The 24,895-nt window shown below is 43.6% G+C and overlaps 2 long non-coding RNA genes across 3 annotated transcripts; one reads left to right on the forward strand and one right to left on the reverse strand.

Moving 5' to 3' along the window:
* Nucleotides 1-121: 121 nt before the first annotated feature.
* Nucleotides 122-5,449, reverse strand: LOC139263001 (uncharacterized). Its single transcript, XR_011593023.1, has 3 exons — nt 5,210-5,449; nt 4,595-4,749; nt 122-2,690 (listed from the first exon to the last, which is right to left on the reverse strand). It is a non-coding gene; the product is annotated as an uncharacterized lncRNA (long non-coding RNA).
* LOC139263002 (uncharacterized) lies at nt 5,197-23,459 on the forward strand. 2 transcript variants are annotated; one of them, XR_011593025.1, is made up of 3 exons: nt 5,197-5,672; nt 16,010-16,208; nt 21,827-23,459. It is a non-coding gene; the product is annotated as an uncharacterized lncRNA (long non-coding RNA). The 2 variants fall into 2 exon arrangements; XR_011593024.1 differs by having other exon boundaries at nt 16,037-16,208.
* Nucleotides 23,460-24,895: the final 1,436 nt, after the last annotated feature.

Genomic DNA, 24,895 nt, shown 5'->3' on the forward strand with positions numbered 1-24,895 from the left:
CTGCTGTCCGGGCATCTGCTGCACTTACCTGCGCCGATTTCCTTACCTGCGCCGATTTCTTTAACTCTCCACAAGGGTTTTCTCAAGTGTCCACAAACGCTGGCCTAAATAGAAATGGAGTAACTATTAGCTGGCCAAAGTTGCCTGAACTGACGTAGGTGGCTGGTAACGTCCCCTTTTGAGAAAAAAAAACTAACCTAAAAAAAACTTAACTAAGTGAGTTGCGCTGGTGCAAACTGATTGGGGAAACTGGGGATTTTTAAGTTAGGCCAGAAAAAGCAGCGTATCCAAAAAATCGGAGCAACTCCTGGGGAAAATTGAGCCCTATATCCCTTTGTAGATTATTTGTGTCCTCCACAACTTGCTTTCCAACCTATCTTTGTATCATCAGCAAATTTGTTTACATTACACTCAATCCCTTCATACAAGTCATCACTATAAATTGTAAATCGTTGAGGCTCCAGCACCGATGGCACCCCACTAGTTACAACCTCAAAATGACACATTTATTCTGACTCTCTGTTTTCTGTTAGTTAGCCAATCTTCGATCAACACTAATATATTACCTCCAACCCCGTAAGCTCATCTTGTGCAGTAACCTTTTATGTGGCACCTTATCGAATGCTTTCTGGAAATCCAAATACACAACATGTACTTTCCCCTTTATCCATCCTGCTCATTACATCCTCAAAGAACTCCAGAAAATTTGTCAAACATTATTTCGCTTCCATAAAACCATGCTGACTCTGCTTGACTGCATTATGATTTTCTAAATGTCTTGCTACTACTTCCTTAATGATGGATACCAGCATTTTCCCAATGACATATGTTAGGCTATCTGGTCTATAGTTTCCTGTTTTCTGTCTCCCTCCTTTCTTAAATAGGGGTGTTACATTTGCAGTTTTCCAATCCTCGGAGACCTCTCCAGACTTCAGGGAATGCTGGTAGATTACAACCAATGCATCCACTATCTCTGCAGCCACTTCTTTTAAGACCCTAGGATGCAGGCCATCAGGTCCAGGGGACTTGTCCACCTTTAGTCCCAATAATTTGCCTCATATTATCTCTAGTGGAAGTGATTGTTTTAAGTCCCCCCCCCATCCCTATAGCTCCTTGATTATCAATCATCGAGATGTTTTTAGTGTCTTCTAAGGTGAAGACTGATACAAAATATTTCTTCAGTCTTTGCCATTTCCCTGTTATCTATTATTAATTCCCTATTCTCATTCTCTAAGGGACCAACATTTACTGTAACTACTCGCATCCTTTTTATATACCTGTAGAAGCTCTTACTGTCTGTTTTTATATTTCTTGCTAATTTACTCTTGTACGTTATCTTCACTGTCTTTATTATTTTTTTAGTCGTCCTTTGCTGGTTTCTACAAATTTCCCAATCCTCTGGCCTTCCACTGTTCTTTGCAACATTGTATGCCTTTGTTTTCAATTTGATACCATCCTTTGCTTCCTTAGCTAGTCAGGGATGGTTCATCCTTCTCTTAGAGTCTTTGTTTCTCACTGGAATATATCTTTGCTGAGAGTTATGAAATATTTCCTTAATTGTTTACAACTGCTTTTCTACAGTCTTACCCTTTAATATATTTCCCTCGTCCATCTGAACCAACTCTGCCTTCATACCTTTGTAATTGCCTTTATTTAAGTTCAGGACACTAGTTTGAGACTTAGCTTTCTCACCCTCAAATTGAATTTGAAATTCTACCATACTATGATCATGCTTCCCAAGAGGTTCCTTTACTACGAGATCATGAATTAATCCAGACTCATTACACATTACCCCTTGACCTCTGTGTTGGCAAGCTGGCAGGTGTAAGCAGGCAGTGGGAGCAGTGAGGCCACTGAAAGTAAACTGGCAGCAAAGAGAATGAGGCAATTGGGCTGAGACGGCAGCTGGGGCATCAAGGCTGGGCATGTGGCAAGAATTGGAGTTTTCATCATAGGCAATCCCTCGGAATCGAGAAGACTTGCTTCCACTCTTAGCATGAGTTCTTAGGTGGCTGTACAGTTCAATTTGCAACTCGCCGTGACCTGGGCTTCCCGGCTGGATTTCCTGCGGTGACTGGATGTGACCTGGGCCTCTTGGCTGGAGGAATTGGAGTAGCAGGTCATTAGGTCCCTGTCAAGGCAGATGCTAAAAATGCCAATAAGTAAAAAGATAAACTGTGTTGTGCAGAAATCTCCCTCTCTCCCGAGCGGACCAACTGAAATAGTGGATCGACGCTCTTGATTGATGACGGACCCAGAGATAGGTTCGTATACGATCTTTATTCCAGCATATGCGGGGGAAGTTCTTGCTCTCAGCAGCCTAAGACAAACGCTTCAAAAATCCAAAGGTCTCAGCGATCTTCATACAGATTTCGAGTGGGCTGGTCTATAATGGATCTTTTGAAGTGACAGTGATTGAGAACACTGCCAATGGCAATTTAACTACCACAAATAACACAGATGTAAGACAGATGTAAGGGATTTGTTATAGCATTTGGTTCAGTTGAAAACATTCAGTTCAGTCAAAGAAAACATTCAGTTCAGTCAAAGCAAAGAAACATTTGTTAATCCTTATCAGACTGCCTGCTGTGTGGCCTCTATCCTTTCATCCGAGCATATGGCAAACCTCTTGATTTCTTGGAATGTGTTATCTCTGCAGGTTTGATCTTGCCCTGGCCTTCGGTGGCATTCTTTAAAAGATAAACACAAAGCTGTTCGATGTATTCCTTCAAAATCTAAAGTTAATTTTACATAATATATAAGCGAGTTTTACATACAATCTGTTGGTATTCCTTACCCTACTAGACTGCAATTTAAAACCAATTTGCTTGTTTACACAAACGTATGAAAATAATCTGGAAAGCAGTGGTCAGGTAGAGAAATCTGAAGTGAAGCAGGAAGCAAATGTCTGATGCATACTTCAAGGGCATATTTCAGTCCCATGCTCATCTTGGGATAGCACCAGTTACTATTGGGAAAAAAATAGCTGAATTCAAGAGATAGTGCTAAAAGCACTGGCTAGGACAAAAACCAGAACAGTATGTTGGACAGTTGTGACTATATTACAGTTAATCAGCATTTTATGACTAAGCCAATATGCTTTTTCATTAATCAAATTAAAGTAATAAATTTAAGTTCCTACTTCACAATCGCCCGGAATTTGCAATAGGAAAAACAGTGAGGCTATTCGCACTCTCTGTTATTAAGGAGTAAATCGAACAGCAAATTCCAGATTCAGCACATTCACAATTAAACACGGAAACCAGGTAGTTGCTGTATGATTTGCCCTACTCCTCCATGAGCTACGTTACCTCATCGATAGACTCGGCATTAAAATCCATGTAAGGGCGTGAAGTTGCTGTACTTATCCATTAGTGATCCACTGAACATGCCAGGAGAAGTTAGGACTGGTGCATTCAAATGTAAGTGAATTTTTAATGGCGTGATAAGTCTTAATTACTGCCAAACAACCTCGCTGTAAATTATATAAGTGTGGAGTCTGATTCCTTCAGAATTGAATTATTATTGGAGATTTTTTTTAAAAATCTTCTCTGTCTTTTTCTTTTATATCTCACTCGTAATCCCATCTTTCTTTCCCTCTCTTTATTTTGCTTTCTTTATGACGTTTACGTGCTGCCTGCATTGGACTCAACAGGCATGGGCTAATCACGCATGGTGATATCCCTGCCCATTTTCGGGATCTATCGGATTTAGCCCCCTGTGTGTCTCAGTGAGGATTCTTCAATCTAATTGGTTGAAGAGCCACGCAGTTGCTTGTTCTGTTCACACACATCACAGATCCCTTGTAGAGGGTGCTGCGGTGAAACGATCTTGAAATTCCATAAGACGCCACTCCAAAGACCCACAAAATATCTGTGGGTATCTGTAAATGCAAGGAATAGTGAGCGCCGTTCCATCGCTGCTGACCATAAAACTTCAGCCAATATGTTTCATTTAAGTCAGTTTCTTTACAGCTATTTTAACACATTATAGAAAATTACTCTGTTCCACTTAACTTAATCATCTACGGTGTCTTAAATCAAATTTGAATTGCTTTTCAGTGCAAAGATTTATTTTATGCATTCCCACTGTAACGTTTGTGGGCGAGCACATGAAGGGCTGGAATTTAGGACAGAACCAGGATATACTGAGTAGGTTTGTAAGGAGTCGAGCCTTCGTCTGCCCCTTTCAAGGTCATTGGCATAAAAGCAGGTAGGGTTGGTGGAAATCATGCTCAACACTGGAAATTTGTGTATTCTTGGCCCTCAGAGGGACCCGGCATAGGGTTGGTGGCGGTAGATGGCGTGCCATGCTGCCAAGCACCAGAATTGGCACCTGCCTGGGAGTCCAGGTCAGGTTCATTTGCTGAACCCGTGAAGAAAAGTTCAACCAATTATTTTTATATTGGTCTACTTACAAAGGTGGCTGTGGGGGAGGGGAGGGCAGGACAAGGTGGGTATTCAGGGCACAGTAAATTTATTTTACAGGGGAAGGACCCACTGCACACCCCTTCAAAACTGGCAATCTACGCTAGACTTTCCAGTCTCTACAATAGTGTGTGCCCGTGTAGTGTGCGTGCTAACTGTTCTTTTACCTTCTCTTGCCCCTGCAAACTTTGGTGGAGATCCCAGGTGGGCGCATCTCAGCACTTATGCCAGAATGTATGCATCTTGCTCCAGCCATGAATTTCCATCTCCAACTTTTCTGAAACGTACTTAATTTATTTTCTTGCTTGAAATCTTCATCATTCTATAGAACAGCAATAAGAATGCACAGGAAGTTGAATTATATATCACATAAAATAACATTGCAGAGAGTGCAATTGCAGTGGTGTCATCTGCACTTTGTAAAGGTGCACAAATTGTGGAATTACTGGGCCCAAGTTTCGGCTGTCCCGCAGAACGGCGCACCTCCGAGAGGCCCGCCTAGTTTGTAGAATTATTAGCTCTCAATTCTCGGTGTTCAGCAGGCCTGTTTATCAGTCGGCGCAGCTCAGCACAAGCAGCTGGGGGCGGAGCTACAGCCCTGCGCCGAAAAGAGTACCGGCAGCTGCACACATGCGCAGTGGAGTCTGAGCACGTGTGTAGTAGCTCCTGGCCCTCCCAATCCCTGGCCGACGGGACATCACGATGTTCGCCGCCCCTATCACAGGCCAAGTGGCCTGCCTGCCTCACTGTCCCTTGCCTCATCTCATCGCCACTGCCCTTACCTCCTTGGCGACGGGGCCCGCCCGACCAGCAGCTCTTCAGTGGCGGGGCCCACCCGAACTTCTCCCCGGTGGTGGGCCCTGCCCAACCAGCAGTTCTTCGGCGAGGTGAGGGATGGTGAGGCAGGCAGGCCACTCGGCCCAGGACAGGGGCGACAAACATCGCGATATACCTTCGGTCAGGGATAGAGTCGCCTGGAGATAGGACACTGGGAGGGCCAGGAGCTACTGCGCACGCACGCAGATTCCACTGCGCATGTGCGCAGCTGCCGGGGCCCGCCCGAACTCCTCCCTGGTGGCGGGCCCCACCCAAACTGCTCCTCGGCGGCGGGGCCCACCTAACCGGCAGCTCTTCGGTGGCGGGCCCCGCCCAAACACCCTCTTGGCAGCGGGGCCCACCCGACCGACTCTTCGGCAGGCTGTTGGAGGGCTCCCGGTGCTCCCGAACGGATAGGTACTGCAGTAGGTGAGTAGAAACTTTTAATTTTTTATTTATTGATTGATTTTTTTATTTTTTGTATTTATTTTTAATTTTTGATTTTTTGATTGATTTATTCATTTATTGGTTGAATTATTGATTTATTTATCATTTATTATTGACGATAGCTCTCTATTATTAAAAGTGAAGTGTTTAATGCTTTGGAAAATCCCCGAACTTCCCTCTAACTTCCCTTCCCCCCCCCCCCCCCCCCCCCGCCGTTCTAAGTTAGTTTGGAGTAACTTTTCGCTGCCTAAACTTGCAAAACAGCCGCAACTGGCTGGTAACGCCCCCTTTTGAAAAAAAAAACTGAATTAAAACTAAACTAAACTAACTCACTGGAACTGGAGCAGACTAAATGCCAAGGATTGCGATTTCTAAGATACTCCAAACTAAACCAGTTGCTCCAAAAAAGTAGGAGCAACTCCAGCCAAAACCTGGGCCCACTGCAGTGCGATTTAATATTTGGCGCTGTGTTATGAATTTCAATCTTAATAGTCAACAGTGGATTCCAATCATTGGGCTCAGGTTTCAGCCCTCCTTTAGAACGGCGCACCTCCGAGAGGCACGTCTGTTTCCTTGAACATAAAGTGCGCCTAAGGCCTACCTTGGTATTCCGTGATGTTTTTTGGGCCCGTTCCAGGTCGGCGCTGTGGATCAGCAGCTGCGGGGGGCAGGGCCAAAGTGTGGCGCCAAACATTTTCCGCAGGGGGCGAGGCTAGCTCACAGCAGCACATTTAGTGCCGCCAGCCCTGCGCATGCATGCTGGAGCATGTGCGCATGCGCAGTGGGAGACAAACATTGGCACTCAACCATTTTTAAAGGTAAATGAGGAGCAGTGCTGTTTTGTTTTGTGGAGTTGTGGAAAGGCTTGTGAGTGAATTTTGGTGATTTTTTTTCTGCCTGAAGGAGTGCTTTTAGCAACACTGTTGAAGAAATCACCTGCTAAAATTAGTGAGTGCAGCTTGTTGCTGCTAAACTTCCAGAACAAGTGCTGCATAGGTGCATGCAAAATAAGGACTGTGTGTTTTGAAAAATCAGAGTGTCAATTCAATACAGCAATGGAACAACGTCCACCAAGAACAAAGAATTTCTTGCATGAGGAAATGGAGACATTAGTTAACATCATTGAGCAGAAATGGCAGGAGCTGGATACCAGCAACAGAGGTCGCATAAATGTGCCACCCAAAGAAGTGAAGAAACGCTGAAACCAAGTTGCTGAAGATTACTGCGCAGAGGTGCATACCAGGAAATCTGAAAGCCAGTGTAAAAAGAAATGGCACGACCTTGGTCAAGTAGTTACTGTAAGTAATATTTTCATTTTTCAATGGAATCTTAATTGTAAATGTGACTATCTGTATATGTCCCACCCTGCAGAAAGACGCACTCTGTAAAAAGTTATATTTTCATCTTTGCAGAAGAAATTGGCCCACAACAAAAGGGAAAGAACTCGAACAGGAGGACGCCCGCCAAATCTGCATCCACTGACACCCTTTAAACAGAGGATAGCTGCTACGATGAGTCGTACATGGAGAAAAGCAATCAGTACAGCACAAGCTGGGCCCACACGCGAGGGAGAGGGTAAGTCCTGAAAATATATTGTGGCCCTTCAAATCAACCTGCTGCCTGGCCTGCTATGTGTGAGAGTACTCATGCCACCCATCCTGCCCCCTTCTGTGCTGCTAAACATTTGACTGTTCTGATATATTTTGCAGAAGATGGCGCCGATCCCGAAGCTCCTGAAGATCCAGAAGAAGAACCAGAAGAACGAGATGTGGACGATCCAGACCAAGGGTGGCTGCAGGCGTTGACTGAAATGGCTTCAGGGGAGACCTTCGAACTTAATATTTATGAGCCCACATTAGCGGACTCATCAGTGTTTCAAACCCTTGCATAGGTTCTGGTTCCACCTTCCATGGTTTCACAGATTCTGACATTGCGGGACCCAGTGGTGCTGCTGGTGTAATGCAGCAGTTTGCCCCCACTGCCCCAACGTCCCAGCCTGCGCCTCCCACTGGAGTGGTGCCTGTAATGTCTGTAAGCTTGTAATGTTTGTAGCTCCACACTGTGGATGTGTATGTATTGTGTACTGCAACTGCAGAGTTAATAATAAACAGAACCAGGCTGTTCCGGAGGCTTCTGACAGAGTTGCCTGCCATGTTAGGAGCTGTGTGTGCTGTGCTCAGTGAATATATCACATTTGGCGATGAGATGGGATTTTTCGGATGAGTTAAAGATTAAATTTTATTGGTGAAGGATTCAGCCGGCCGACAGAGAGACTTTGGAAGTTTCTGTCTTGGAAAAAGCTACAAAAATCCAAAGTAAAATACAGCACATGGTGTGGACAGCTAGAAATTAAAATGGCAGGTGTAATGGGGCATTTGGGGGAATATAGCCACGACCGGGAACGTTTTAAAGTGTATGTGGATCGGTTAGAAATGTATTTCACTGCAAATAACATAATCGAAGTTCCAGACAATGCAGTCCAGAACTGGGCTGTGATGGAACGTAAGAGAGCGATCTTCTTATCGGAAGCTGGGCCAGAATTGTTTGAAACACTGATAAATCTGCTTGTGCCTGACGAGCCAAAGGACACAATGCTTAAAGAGATTTTAATGAAGCTGGAACAGCACTATAACCCAAACCATTAAAAATTGCTAAAAGCTATTGTTTCGGGATTTGGAATCAAAAGACTGATTAAAGTATCAGTGATTACATCGTAGCATTAAAAACGCTAATGGTGCACTGTAATTTTGGAAACTTTCAAAACCGAGCATTACGGGATCATTTTGTTTGTGGGGTGAAAAATTATGCAATCAGAAGGAAGTTATTGACGATGGATGACTTGACTTTTGAGATTGCTTGTTAGACAGTGAGGTCGATGGGCATGGCCAAACAATATTCCTGAGAATTAAATAATAATTACGGTCATCAGTCAACCGAGGTAAATCACTTGCAGGTTCAAAGTAAAAGAAGGTGGGGCCCAAAGTCTCAGAAACTGAAAATTCTAACAGAGCGTCGAAGTCGTGCTATAGGTGCCTGGGACAACACATTGCTCAAAGTTGTCCATACGTGAAGGCAGAGTGTTTCTGTTGCAGAAAGACTGGGCATCTTGCGAAGGCATGCCAACTGAAGGGTAAATCAGCGTTCATAGCTGAGTCCAGCGTTCAAATCTATGAGTAGAAATCCAAAGAGACTACATAGCATGGAAGAACAACAACAGGACGAGGAGATGTTAGAGTTACACGTCATCAGGAGCACAAGGTTAACGGACAGCGATCCGGAAAGTATCAAAATCCAAATAGCTGTTGCAGGATTCAAGATACCAATGGAAATCGACACGGGTGCATCCGTGAGTGTAATACCAGAATCGCTATACCTCGACAAATTGAATGATTTCCAACTGGAGAAATCCAAGATAGAGCTGCGGGGCTACTCAGGAGAGAAAATCCCTGTGGTAGGTCATACAACCGTACCGGTGAAATAAAAAGATCAATTTCAGAACTTGCCTCTAATAGTAGTGAAAGGAGACAAGCCTGCCTTATTAGGAAGAAATTGGTTGAGCTCACTAAAGCTGGATTGGAGTGAGATTTGCCTTGTGGAAGCGAGATTTGCATCAACGGATGAGTTATCAAGAAGTATCTGAAGGTGTTCTGCGAAACGGGCAGTCCGATCCAAGTCTTCAAGGCGAGTGTCATGGTACAGAAGGACACTAGATCAGTTTACGACAAGCCACCTTCTGTACCATATGCACTCAAGGAGAAAGTTGAGCAAGAACTCAAAAGGCTAGAGACTGAGAACATTATTTATAAGATAGATCGATGTAATTGGGCTACACCCATTGTTGTTGTACCTAAGTTCGATGTAAGGTAAGATTGTGTGGTGGTGATTATAAAGTAACCGTAAACCAGGTTCTAGAGGGTAATGTCCCCAATACATTGCCGAATATAGAAGATTTGTTCACAACACTGACAGGTGGTCAGATCTTCTCAAAACTGGATCTCACGAATGCCTACTTACAGCTTGAACTAGATGACGAGTCCAAGTCAGGTTTGACTATAAATACTCATCTTGGCCTATATCAATTTAATAGGCTACCGTTTGGAGTGTCTTCTGCCCCTGCCATATTCCAAGGGGTGATGAACCAGATTTTACAAGGTATTGAAGGGGTAGTATGTTATTTGGATAACATACTAATTTCAGCACCAAACAGGCAAATTCATAATAACATATTGAATGAAGTCCTCAAATGGCTAGAGAAGCACAGAGTACGAGTGTCTGCTTGTAAGTGTGAGTTATTTAAAAACTCAGTGGAGTACTCGGGGTACAGAGTAGATAAAGATGGTTTTCATCCGACCACGGAAAAGCTGGATTCAATCAGAAATGCACCGACTCCCAGGAATGTCACTGAACTTCGTTCATTCTTGGGTCTTTTGAACTATTATGGGAAGTTCCTACCAAATTTGGCAAGTATTACATCCACTGAATGAACTTTTGAAAAAACAGGTCCATTGGAAGTGGTCAAAAGAATGCAATACAGCATTCAAGGAGTGTAAAAGCAAATTGGTAGAGAGCAACATGTTAGTTCACTATGACATATCTAAGGAGATTAAACTAGCATGTGATGCCTCTCCATATGGAGTTGGGGCAGTGATCTCTCATGTATCACATATTGGGGAGGATAGACCAATTGCTTTTGCTTCACGCACTCTTAGTGCTAGTAGGAGTAATTATGCTCAAATTGAAAGGGAAGCTTTGGCATTAATTTTTGGGGTCAAGAAGTTTCACCAATACTTGTATAGTCGTAAGTTTACCATCGTTACAGACCATAAGCCCCTAACAGCAATCCTCCATCCAAAATCTCCAGTTCCAACATTAGCTACAGCCCGAATGCGGAGGTGGGCTTTGATTTTGTGAGCATATACATATGATATTGAATATAGACAATCAGCTGATCACAGTAATGCTGATGCAATGACTTCCCCATCACAAGTTACACCCGATAGGGAAGAAGTGTTTTATTTTTCATACAATGATAAACTACCAGTCAAAGCTGAAGAGATTGGTAGAGCAACCAAACGTGACCCAGTGATGTCAAAGGTGTATGATTATATTGCAAATGGATGGTCAAACCAGGTAACAGACAAAGATACACATCCATTCCTCATTCGTAGGAATGAATTATCAGTCGATAAAGATTGTATCATGTCGGGTGCAAGAGTGGTTATATCAAATAAATTCAGGTCCAAATTATTAGGAGACCTCCATGACCAGCACCTGGGAGTGTGCTTGACCAAGAGTTTTACACGCAGTTATTTATGATGGCTAGGTCTTGATAAAGATATGGAGTACATCGTGAGTCAGTGTATGACATGTCAATTGGTAAGCAAGCAACCACCTTCAGTACCATTACAGCCATGGAAATGGCCTCCCAGGGTGTGGCAAAGGCTACATATTGATTTTGCTGAGTTAGAAGGACAACAATTGTTCATTGTGATTGATAGCCATTCGAAGTGGGTTGAGGTGTTCCCAATGTGGAAAATAACAACAAGTAAAACATTGGACATTTTGCGAAGATTATTTTCTTCATTTGGTCTCCCTGAAGAAATTGTTTCGGATAATGGACCATAATTTTGTTCTGAAGAATTTGCACAGTTCACGAGCAAAAATGGTGTGAAACACACCAAGGTTCCACCATACCACCCTGCTTCAAATGGTGCAGCAGAGCGCACTGTACAAATTGTAAAACGTGCCCTCATAAAACAAATGTTAGATCCAAATCCAAGGAAACGACAGTTGTCATTGGATCACAAATTGGCTAATTTTTTGATTACATATCGAAATACTCCTCATAAAACTACTGATAGAACACCAGCAGAGTTGTTTCTCAAACGACAGCCACGAACCAGATTCTCATTGTTAAAGCCAAATTTGGCACAATCCGTAGAAGAGACACAATTAAGACAGAAAGAGAATCATGATAGAGGTAGAATAAAAGAGAGAAGTGTGAAATTAAACCATAAGGTGAGTGAAGAACCATCACCATAAATGGGTAAAGTGGTTACTAGGAAGAATGGTGAAGATATGTGGTCCTTGCACATATTTGGTAAAGATATTTGATAATGGACAGGTTAGGTTTGTTCATATTGATCATATTTTACCTACAGACATGGAAGGAGTTGAAGGTGGGAATGATTCAATTATTTTTGACTCATCAGATAGTTTTGATACACCAGTAGAAAATACTAAATCCAATGTACTGGAAACCAATCCAGGTGAGAATCAGAATGAAAGTCTGATTCCGAGTCAGGAAAACAAAGAGCCTGAAGTGAGAGTGAGTTCAACTGAAATTTAAGGAAATTCCGTAGCGGAAAATGTTCCTCAGGATGAGCCTCGAATGAGTGTGAAATCGACACCATGTTTGGAAGGTTCTGTTCGAGAGCGACGGTATCTCTTCGGGAAAAAAAACACGTGGTAAAGTTAAATTTGTAAATATTGGTTAAAAAAAAGTCTATATCCTGTGTCATGTATAAAAATGAAAGTTATCTATGATGTTTGTTATAATAACTTCTTCATTAAGGAGGGAGAAGTGTAATGTCTGTAAGCTTGTAATGTTTGTAGCTCCACACTGTGGATGTGGATGTATTGTGTACTGCAACTGCAGAGTTAATAATAAACAATACCAGGCTGTTCCGGAGGCTTCCGTCAGAGCTGCCAGCCATGTTAGGACCTGTGTGTGCTGTACTCTGTGAATATATCACAGTGCCGGATGCAAGACCAGGGCCCCACCACCCCAGCCACGGCTCCTCTTGAGTGCTGCCGTTTGGAGGGTCGCACCATCCCAGCTCGTGGCTCCCACTGGAATGGTGCCGTGAGGCAGATCCAGGTAGAGGAGAAGGAGATTGGAAACACGCTCTCCTGAGATGCAGTGTGCAACAGATCTGGCTAAGGTTGTGGCATTGGGTGTGGAGAGCAATGAGCTTACCCGATCACTCGTGGGCAGCGTCAGTGCAGTGGGTGAAGAGGTAACGGTACTGACGGGAGATATAGCAATAATGACACGGGAAATGAGGGAGGGAATGTCCGAGGGAATGCAAGTGATGGCACGGGCTGTCAAGAAGGGCATGCAAGTGACAGCACAGGCTGTCAAGGAGGGCCTGTGTGAGGTAGCTGCTGCAATAAGGGCACACTGCCCGGCCAATCAAATGACACCCCCATGAAGAAGTGAACATTCACCGAGATGTGGATGAGAAATGGTTGCAGCCTTTCTTTGCTGCTTTTGTTTTTGTTCTTGATGTAACTGTAGTAACTTTTTTCAAATTGAAATTGTTTTTAAGTTTTGTAACTTTACAACTTATAAGTGATCTTCGGGTTTTTAAGTGATCTTATCGTGTAAATGCTCTCCCATTTTGTAACATATTTAATTTTGCACCTAAAAAGTGATCTTGAAGTTTAAGTGATCATAAGAATGTAGGATTTTTCACATTAAAATTGTTTTGTAACTTTTGTAACTTTACAAATTTATAAGTGATCTTAAAGTTTTTAAGTGATCTTAAAGAGTCATGTTAAAAAGTGAAGTTTGACACAACAAATATTTAATTACACTAACGTTAACTTTTCAATAAAATATTATTTCATTAAAACTGAATCATGTTCCATTAACACAACACAGCATAGGAAGAACTCCAAAAAATAAACATATCCATGCTCAACAGTTGTCGCTGAGCCCTCAGGCATCAGTAATTGAAGCATTCACAGATGAACTGCTGGCGCAGGGCTCGAGCAATCGTTAAAGGAGCCCGATGGACTGCCCTCCTCCAACCTCGTGCTCCGGCATCAGGCACTTGCATACTTTCCTGATTGTCATCATCATCCTCATCCTGCTCTTCACTATCATCAGGCACTCTCCCTCATGTGGGTCTTCTGGTTCCACTACCAGCTCCTGCTGCCTCATGATGGCTAAGTTATGCAGCATGCAGCACACAACAGTGAACTGACTGACATTCTTAGGAGAGTATTGCAAGTGGCCTCCGGAATGGTCCAGGCATCGGAAACGCTGTTTCAATTTGCCAATGGTCCTCTCTATGATGCTGTGTGTCGCAATATGTGACATGTACTGATGGTCAGCTTCCGTCCGTGTTATGCGTAGGGACATCATGAGCCTGGTGGCGAGGCCGTACCCTTTGTCTCCCAATAGCCAGAACTGCCCTTCTGGCTGCTGCTCAAACATGTCAGATAAACGCTGTCACGTAGGATGAACGCATCATGGGTGCTGCCAGGGTATCTCGCATCGACTGACATGATGCACACACGAGCTGCACATTAATGGAGTGGAAACCTTTTCTATTCCTGTACTGCTCGGAATCCTCCACAGGTGCTCGCAAGGTGATGTGGGTACAATCAATGCAGCCCTGTATCTTTGGGAAGCCAACAATCCTGGAGAAGCCCACAGCCCTGTGCATTGCTTGGCCGGTCATTGGGAACTTCATGAAGTCATTCCTCCACGCATACAGTGCAGCCGTGACCTGGTAAATGCAGGCATGTATTGCATGTTGAGAGATGGCGCACACATCTCCAGTTGTAGCTTGAAACGATCCCGAGACATAGAAGGAAAGTGCAGCTGTGACCTTCACTTCAACAGAAAAGGCAGTCAGCGGTCTGCTTCTCGGTTGTAAATCTGCTCTCAGCATATTACAGATCTCAACGACAACTTCTCTGCAGAAACACAGCCTTTTGACACAATCAGCCTCGCTCATGTCCAGGTACGAACGCCTGTCTCGATATTGCTGACGTGGGTAAGGTCTCCTGCCCATCAGCCTACGGGCTATGATGTTCCTGGTGCGGTGAGCTCTAATTAATTCTCTCCTGTGCAGTGAATTGATGGAGAACCATTGCATAATCCATGGTGTTGATAATGCAGCACCTATACTTGAAGTACAAATTTAACGTTTAAACTTTTAAACTTGCTGGCTGGCTGGCTGGCTCTCCCTCCCGATGCTTTGTACACTGCCCCTACCCATTGGCCGAACGGCCTAACTCTTCTTCGGCTCTGAGCCTGCTGCTGCTGCCGGTCCGTTCTGACATCGCCTCACGCTGCCTCTATCCCCTGGCCGAACGGCCTAACTCTTCTTCGCAGCTCGGAGCCTGCTGCTGCTGCTGCTGCTGCTTCAGACAGATAGGAAAATTAAATGTTTTTTTTATGTGCTTTATTTATCATTTATTATTCATGGTGGCTCTTTATTTGTAGAAGTGAAGTGTTAAATGCTTGTAAAATTTCCTAACTTCACTAACTTCCCTCCCCCCCAATCTCTCGTTCCCTGCGCCAATTTCTAAAGTGTAGGCAAGATTTTTCTGAGCATACAACAATCTACACTTACTCCATTCTAAGTTCGTTTGGAGTAAGTTTTCGCTGCCTAAACTTGCAAAACAGGTGTAAGTGGCTGGACACGCCCCCTTTTGAAAAAAAACTGTTCTAAAATGAAACTATTCGAACTCACTAGGACTGGAGCAAACTAAATGCCGAGAATTGCAATTTCTAAGATGTTCCATTCTAAACTAGTTGCTCCAAAAAATAGGAGCAACTCAGGCCGAAACTTGAGCCCAATGATTCTTGAAAATATACTGTGAAGTCTGTTGTGGATTATAAAATCTTACAAAGCTAATTTACTGTGCAATGGTAAATTGTTTATGGGCTTGGGGGGGGGGGGGGGGGGAATGGTACTAACTAAATTGATTAGTGGCTTAACTAGAAAACAGCACAAAACGTACATTTCATGATTTAGTGACAGCATATCTCCCTTCCAAAAAATATGCTTGCGGAGTAAATTGATTAATTTTGTAAAATACTTTTGAGTTGCACATTTTCAACATCATTTACGCTTAGCATGGGAGTTTCCTAGCATCATTCATCTGAAACTCATGATTACATTAGTATTGAAAATAACAAGCAACATGTAACTTCCTATTCCTTTTAATGGACAACTGCAAATACTTGCATTGATACGTGAAGGATACTGGCAATGTCATATTTTAATAGAGGACTTCTGGAGAATCATCACAGTCACCTGACAATACTTTGTACTTCTGATATTTTCCAAATTGTAACTGGTTCCAACATGTGGCTTGAAGGACTCCCTATTTTATTCAACTGTGGACCTGCATGGCACAAACTAATTGGATTTCCAGTCTTTATGTTCCTATTTATCTTGGAGTGTTCAAATGTTGTATATGTTGCATAATGTAACAGATTGTTTGGTTGTGTGTATCTTTCTCACCTACTCACATAGCTTATTATAATCAGCAAAAATGCATAATTTTATTGCCAGAATTACCCTCCTCAATATAATTGGCAGATCAAGTGACCAAGAAAAGACAGAAGATCAGCCTCCAGTGAAAACACAATCCGGTAAAAATACAAGTGCAAGCTTCAAGGAGGAAGGCTATTGGTTGAATCCATGGAGCCTGGATTCTTATGCCAGGCACCAGGTGAAGAATACATTTGCTGGTATCAGCAGAAATATGAAGGTAATTGGACTCCATTTTGCTCACATTCCTCTCGGAAGGGGCATACAAACCTACATTGGGAACTACCACATCTTCTGGGAATTACCATTTGATGCATTATACCCAACCATTGTCCTTTTGCACACACATTCCACTGTGCATATCGCACTTTTCTTGAAAGTGGAGGTGGGAGCTCGGGAGCAGCAAACTGATGCTGCGATGTCCAGGGTAAGGTGATCCTCTATTATTAGGTTCATTGACAGAGTCAGCAGCCATGAAGTTGGAGAATAGCTACTAGGTTTCAGGATTTTTTCTTCAAGAGAAGGATTTCTAAATCGGTTATATTTAAATCTTGCATTTGTGGATTGTTGCAGCTCATCATCTCGTTCTAACTGAGCTAATGGAGTAGAAATTGATATGCATTGCGCCCGTGAGTTGGGAATAAAATTGGCATGTGCAAAGGATAGCAAAGCATACCAGCATTGGGACCAGCCATGCCCAACTTGCACAGGTGTTGGTCCTACTGCCAAATTCGTGTGGCGTTTTTTTTCAGGTGTCCATAAAACAGGCATTAAGCCCTTAAATATATCAATTAAGGGCCTTATGCTTGTTGAAGTTAGTCACCAATAATCGTGGTAGGCATCAGACATTTTTCACCTGCCTTTCTTGGTGGCTATTGGAGCCACTGAAGCATGCCTGATGTCTGATTGCATTTTTGAGATGCACTGAATTTTATTTTTCTTTGTCCATTTCATAACATGACTGATATTGAGCAGTCTAAGCAATGAACTTTCAAAGGACTAATTGCAGATGCTCAACAAATGGTCAAAATATATTCCTAACTTTTATCTTTGTGGGAACAGGTGGAGCAGAAATAGCCCACAAAATCTCACTGTCCCATTGGCAACCCACAGCCCTTCCAGGATTGCATCTCCCAGTCTCCAATTGTCAGTTGGTTCCATGTAAGAGGCTGCTGATTTCCTGCTCTATCTAATCAGCGTGGTGCCTTGGAGCGCTGGTTTGGTGCACACAGCTCACCAGCTGCATGCAATGAGGCCCTGGTCTCAAATTGACTCGGACCTCATGGTGGTTTCAATGGGTGGGCAATGGGTGCACTCTGCCTATTGATACTCCGTTGTGCTGCAACTTAAAATTGACCTCATTGTGGGTTTTTTAAAATAGCTCTTTGCATTTTTTTTATAGCTGCAGTCATCCTTATGTAATCATTGTTGTACTACTCCTGGTTAATAAAATCCAGTACCCTGTCAAATGGAGATATAAATAGCTTCCAGTTGTCTTCAGCACTGCCGATGGTTTAAAGCTCTTGCATTCCAAAATGCAATTTATCAAATCTGTTGACGAAGTGAGAGTGAGACAAGCCATTGGCAAAGCAGGTGCTGGTAATGTGTTGGAAAGAATCTGGCTATGCTATGAAATTGACAAAGTAAAAATGGAATTCCATGTATTGTAAAGTTATGATAGACAGTTAAACACTTAAGTCCTTAGCAGGGTCATTGTTGGAACAGATGAATTTGATAAAACAAAACCTATTAGGCCGGAATTTGCTGAAAAAAATAAGTGTCGAAATGACACATGCCGTTATTAATGCGCAAATCGGCCAGCAACTTGAAGCGAATAAGAGCTACCCCATGAATTGTGAATCGGCACATGTCAGTGGATGATTTGTACCTCTCTGCATAAACGACATTTCGCGATTAACCTCCCCATGAGTTTCATGAAGTGTCTTCACTTGCCCATTAAACTTGCCAGAGAAAGTTACGTCTAGTAATTGTCAGCATAAGTACCCTTTTAATGACAGGATAATGACTGCCAGTCAACCTTTTTTGCCAGAAAGTAAACAATGATAACTGTGGAGTGTCAATCCTTCAGGTTGTGAATTGTTTTAGGAGATTTTAAAAATGTCAAACCTTAAATTTGACATGTTTTTCTTACTTTCCCTTTCTGTCGATTTTTTTTCTCTCTCTTAATCCAGTATTTGTTTCCCTCTCTTTATTTCTCATTCTGTACCTGATTTAACATTGAATTCACCCATTTTAATGCACCCTCCTTCTCAGTCCTTCCCCTGTTTATTTCTCAATCCTTTCATTTCATTGGTTAACGAGATACACTGTCCTGTTGTTCACCAAGGTCCAAGATTCCCTGTTGTCCTCGCTGCGCTGTTATCAGCTCGCACTTCCAGCAACTTTGTGGCAAAAAGTTGAAAAATTTAAAACATGCAATTGCAAGCCTAACAAACAGGGCATGCCATGCGATAAGAATGCATTAAGAATCTTCACTACGCATGTACAAATAGTGACCGGATACTTCTGTACCAACTTTGGCCTCTCCAGTCAACTACAATGAATGCTAATTATTTGATTTGCCAATACCTTATTCTGCAGCATCAGAAGAAAGCTCTGGCCACAGATAAAATAAAGTTTCCACTAAATTTATTTTGTAAAAAGTGATGGTGTAATTTTGTCATGATGTGAATGGAAAAGAAAATCGTGTGGGATGTAAAACGGCTGCCGATTCCCTATCACCCATTTTGCTTGACTGCCTTAATTGAATTTCAACCCCCTGGACTCGCATGATGGAAATTTGAATACATCTAACAGATTTGATGAATCTGAAAATACATGTAAAATCTCTATTGACCTTTATTCAACATAGCTGTACCTGCCAAGGTACTGGCTAAAATAAGAATCACGCTTTGCATACTTTTAGAGCAGTAAGGACATTTTCAGAATTTGCAAATGATTTAGAATAAATGTAAATTTGAATGTCATTTGATCTGAATTATGTCAAACAGCTTTTCATCTGACTTAGTCAACACAATACACCAAGGTTTGCTGCTTTCATTATAGTTCAGTCCTTTTCTTGATTTTTATTATACCTTTGTTATTGATAAATTGCATGATTTTAGAGTGAATGAAATTCATCGTTCGTGCAATATGTTTGAGTTTGTTTGATTATTTTGTTATTATCAATTGGAAGATGGTAAGTGGACTGGATAATAATCTAAACATTAATATGAGGTAAAACCAGAAAATGCTGGAAATACTCAGCAGGTCAGGCAGCATTTGTGGAGAGAGAAACAGAGTTAATGTTTCAGGTTGATGACCCTTCATCAGAACTGGAAAAGGTTAGAGATGTACCAGGATTTTAAGCAAATCTGGGGGAAGGAAAAGGGAAGGGAAGAAAGAACAAAAGGGAAAGTCTGTGATAGGGTAGAAAACAGAAGAGATTAAGGGGCTGAAATTGCCCCTCTGGGAAAGGGCCTGGTAGGCACTAATGGAGCATGAAAGGGGTCTCGCCTGGGCACGGCAGCCAGTGAGTCCCCCCGGAATTGCCCCCTGGCCTCCACCGGCAAAAAGTGGTTTAGCACATCGACATGGCAATGAAGTCATCAACATGTGCGCCGATCCCTATCACCCCCCAGCGACCACTTTACACCCCTCGGGGGAAATTGCCTCGTGAGGTTGGCATTGAGTGATGCCACAGACAGCTTCTCGAGGTGAGGAGCTATGGTGGTTGGGGTGCCTTGGCCGTCCTTAAAGGGGAGGTGATAGCGCTGCGGCCGTCATCTTTTTTTCTGTTGGCCGACTTTTCAGTCGGGCCTACAATGGCAGCCGCTGGTGTGGTAGGGCTGCCTAATGCAGACTGGCACCCCCGCTTGGGTGCCGGGCTGCTGGCCTGGCTGACACCCTCCCTGGTGGCCCAGTGGGCATCACTAAAGAGGCTGCAGAGTTTGCAGTGGTCCTCCCCTTTAAAAGAAGTGGAGGGACACTGTGATGCATCGACATGATGCAGCACGTCAGCACCGCGCTGACGTCATCACTAAGTGTCGCACCCCGCAACTGCTCTGCGAGTGCCCGGTTACCATCCCACACATTTTTGTGCCTCAAAGAGGCCAATTCTGCACGAGTGGTGCACTTCCTGCGCTGGCACTAAACTTTCATATAATTAAAATTATGAGCCCCAAACCCAGCACGGGGCAATTTTGGCCCCTAGGAGCCAAAAGGGATGATGGTGCAAGGCAAATGGAGATAGTAATGAGGCACGTTAAGAACAAAAAATGAGTCTAGATAGGCAGAATCATCAACAGCTGCTGCGGGAAAGTGAGGAAAACAAACAGAAAACAAGAAGAAAATAGTGGCAGAGGTTATGGTTTGAAATATCTTCATATATTTTTGATATATTTCAAACCATTACACTTTTCCTAGACAAAGGGGTATAACAACCATCAGGAGGTTTACTGATATGTCTTCACTGAAGGGGGTCAAGGGTTATGGGGAGCGGGTGGGGAAGTGGAGTTGAGGCCATGGTCACGTCAGCCATGATCTTATTGAATGGCAAAGCAGGCTCAAGGGGCCAAATGGCCTACTGTTCCTATTTCTTATGTTCTTATGTTATGTTCCTGAAGGAGACTCAAAAGGGTCTCAGTTTTTGGCAGGGTATGGAAGACCTTAGTGGATCAAATTTGGCAGAGGAGGAATATCCTATTCCCCTCAGGTGAGCTCTACATATCAAAGAAAGTTAAAGAGGCCAACTATGTCAATAGCAGCTGCATATGCTCCTGGACCTGGTTGCATTTCACTGTGGTAAGGCAGGAAATCCCATTCAGCTGTCTCATTCGAAGAGAGGGCAGACGCATGATGGATGGAATGGCCTCCTTCAGTGCTCTAAGATTCTATGATTGTGCGATTATTTCAGTTCTGCAGACCATGATCCATAAGCTCACATGCCCCGCTAGAAGCTTCCCATGATTTCATATTAGCCATCAGGGAAGACGTTACCTTCTTTCTAATTTTCCTCACACTCCTTCTTCACAGCTCCTTCCATTTATTTTTAATAACATGATACTGTTTCCGTCCCTATGATTTGCAGACTGAAAAATGGTAGCGGTGAAAAGCCATTTTGCCAATGTCAATTAATCAGCTGCTTTTGTTATTCTTGCAGGAGTATTCTGCGAAGGCCTTCCAAAATCTCCTCACCCCTGATCTAGAAATCATGGGTAGGGAAAATACAGGGGAATCAGGATATAGGCAACTGGGGAGCCTTGTGCAACACCGCCCCCGCCACCCCCCCTCTCCCTCCCGCCATCCCACGAACCCACGACGAATATCTGCACTGGTGACAGTAGGTATGCAGCAGCCAACAAAGTGTAGCCAGATTTTCTCAAGAGTTCGACCACCATGTCTTTGCTTAGACACGGCAACCACCAACTCCAGCTAATGGAGGAACACCTCAGAGAAGAACCAGATTAGACACCAGGGCTGATTTTCCTCAAGGCCTCTGCCCGCCCAAGTGCCGCCCAAAGTGCCGCCGATGGCCGCCAAGGTACCGGTGGGCACTTTGGGCAGGATATTCATGGCCAATGTCGCTCGAAGTTCGGCGGACGGTAAATGGATGACATACGCTGCCAATCCGGGAGGCAGCAGGCAGGAGGTCTTATTCTTGGCGGCAGAGGCTCTTGCCACCCAAGTGTTGCCGAGGATGGAGTCGGGCCCACAGAGGGTCGAGACCTGAAAAAAAACCAACAGCAAAAAATAAAAAAAGTTTTCGAAGACCTTCAGGGGACCCCATGCAGGTCAGTCGCTGTTGAAAAAAATATTAAAATGTTACCTTTTTTTCAGGTTCTTCATACTTACCGTCGGGGACCGACCAGCCTCCAGCCAGCGGTCCACCCCCGTTCTGCCGCCGACTCCCAGTGATTCCCACCCACAGGAATCTTGGCTGTCTGCTGATGTCAGCGGGCGGCTCCTGGCGGCTCTCCCCTCCCGCCGGCTCCAGGACACGCCAAAAGTGGCACTGGGCATATCTTCAGGAGGAATGGCGACAGCAGTCGGCGGCAGCGGGCGGTGAGTGATGAATTTTGGCCCCTAGGTCATTGCAGCAAGGCATCAAGATCAAATGCAGTGGTGGGAAAACAAAAGCAAGGCAGTAATGTAAGTTAATAAAATGAGTTGGTACTTCCTCTGCACTGTGTCCAGAGTGTTCCTGTTATGACTTTACAATTGTTTCCCAGCAGCTTCGCAGCATCCTTCATTTGATATATGTCTTGCTCCTTTTAAAGCTGTAGGCCCTTCTTCCTGGCAGGTCCATGTTTCGGCTTCATTGCACAACAGAGTTGTGGAGCATTCAGCAAACCCCACTAATGTGTGATATTCTGGTTGAGTGTAATGGCTATCTAGACAATTGAATTATTGTTTCAAGATTCCTATTGTATGCTCGATGATATATGTAGGTGCCGGACAGATATCGTAAGCTCATCATCATATCATAGGCAGTCCGTCGAAATCGAGGAAGACTTGCTTCCACTCTAAAAGTGGGTTCATAGGTGACTGAACAGTCCAATATGGGAATTACAGTCTCTGTCACAGGTGGGACAGACAGTCATTGAAGGAAAGGGTGGGTCGGACAGGTTTGCACACACTCCTTCCACTGCCTGCGCTTGTTTTCTGTATGCTCTTGGCGACGAGACTTGAAGGGCTCAGCGCCCTCCCGGATGCTCTTCCTCCACTTAGGGCAGTCTTTGGCCAGGGACTCCCAAGTGTCGGTGGGGATGTTGCATTTTATCAAGGAGGATTTCAGGATGTCCTTGAAACGTTTCCTCTGCCCACCTGGGGCTCGCTTGCCGTGTAGGAGTTCCGAGTAGAGTGCTTGCTTTGGGAGTCTTGTGTCAGGCATGCGGACAATGCGGCCCGCCCAGCGGAGCTGGTCAAGTGTGGTCAGTGCTTCGATGCTGGGGATATTGGCCTGATCGTGGACACTAACGTTGGTTCGTCTGTCCTCCCAGGGGATTTGCAGGGTCTTGCGGAAACATCGTTGGTGGTATTTCTCCAGCGACTTGAGGTGTCTACTGTATCTGGTCTACTGTATATGTTGTAAGCTAGATCTGCAGTTGTGCAAAGTCAAACAATGGGACTGAATGATTGGCGTAAATTCAGGGCATTGTGACAGCTGCTATGAAAGTAAGCAGCACTCACTTATTTTTTTCTCTGGTTGTTGGCATCTGTTGCATTATGTTATTTCTGTGATTGTGAGTTATTAAGTATTTTCTCACAGTACATCAGGGTAAAATTTTTGTTTCCTACTCAACCCAACAAATCCTGTCTTCAAGACTATTGCTGCTTGCAAAAAGGCACTCCCATAATCGATACCCATTACTATTTCCTTCCCTGTACATTGTTCGAATCAATTCTTGATCTAGATCTAGATCCCGAATCGTAAGACAAAAGCAAAATATTGCGGATGCTGGAAATCTGAAATAAAAGCAGAAAATGCTGAAAATATTCAATAGGTCAGGCAGCAACTGTGGAGAGAGAAACAGAGTTAACATTTCAGGTAGGTCACTTTATGTCAGAACTCGGTTTCTCTCTCCACAGATGCTGCCTGACCAGCTGAGTGTTTCCAGCATTTTTTGTTTTTATTATTCCTAATGATAACTTAGTTTACCATTGAAGTAAGGATTACATCTGGCAGTCATATTTTTCCCAACAACTGATACTGCAGATTTATGTATTTCATAAGAACATAAGAACATAAGAAATAGGAACAGGAGTAGGCCATACGGCCCCTCAAGCCTGCTCCGCCATCCAATAATTTGATCTGATCATGGACTCAGCTCCACTTCCCCACCTGCTCCCCATAACCCCTTATCCCCTTATCACTCAAGAAACTGTCTATTTCTGTCTTAAATTTATTCAATGTCCCAGCTTCCACAGCTCTCTGAGGCAGCAAATTCCACAGATTTACAACCCTCTGACAGAAGAAATTCCTCCTCATCTCTGTTTTAAATGGGCAGCCCCTTATTCTAAGAACATGCCCTCTAGTTCTCTAGTTCTAGTCTCCCCCATCAATGGAAACATCCTCTCTGCATCCACCTTGTCAAGCCCCCTCATAATCTTATACGTTTCGATTAAGATCACCCCTCATTATTCGGAACTCCAATGACTAGAGGCCAAACTTACTCAACCTTTCCTCATAAGTCAAACCCCTCATCCCCGGAATCAATCTAGTAAACATTCTCTGAACTGCTTCCAAAGCAAGTATATCCTTTCATAAATATGGAAACCAAAACTGCACGCTGTATTCCAGGTGTGGCCTCACCAATAGCTTATATAGCTGTAGAAAGACTTCCCAGCTTTTATACTCCATCCCCTTTGCAATGAAGGCCAAGATACAATTGGCCTTCCTGATCACTTGCTGTACCTGCATACTATCTTTTGTGTTTCTTGTACGAGTACCCCCAGGTCCCACTGTACTGCGGCACTTTGCAATCTTTCTCCATTTAAATAATAACTTGCTCTTTAATTTTTTCTGCTAAAGTGCATGACCTCACACTTTTCAACATTATACTCCATCTGCCAAATTTTAGCCCACTCACTTAGCCTGTCTATGTCCTTTTGCAGATTTTTTGTGTCCTCCTCACACATTGCTTTTCCTCCCATCTTTGTATCATCAGTAAACTTGGCTACGTTACACTCAGTCCCTTCTTCCAAGTCGTTAATATAGATTGTAAATAGTTAGGGTCCCAGCACTGATCCCTGCAGCACCCCATTGGTTGCCAATCAGAGAATGAACCATTTATCCCGACTCTCTGTTTTCTGTTACTTAGAATTACCCCCAACCCTGTGAACTTTTATCTTGTGCAGTCACCTTTTATGTGGCACCTTGTCAAATACCTTCTGGAAGTCCAAATA

The sequence above is a fragment of the Pristiophorus japonicus genome, chromosome 4, assembly GCF_044704955.1.
Source record: "Pristiophorus japonicus isolate sPriJap1 chromosome 4, sPriJap1.hap1, whole genome shotgun sequence".
Lineage (NCBI taxonomy): Eukaryota > Metazoa > Chordata > Chondrichthyes > Pristiophoridae > Pristiophorus > Pristiophorus japonicus.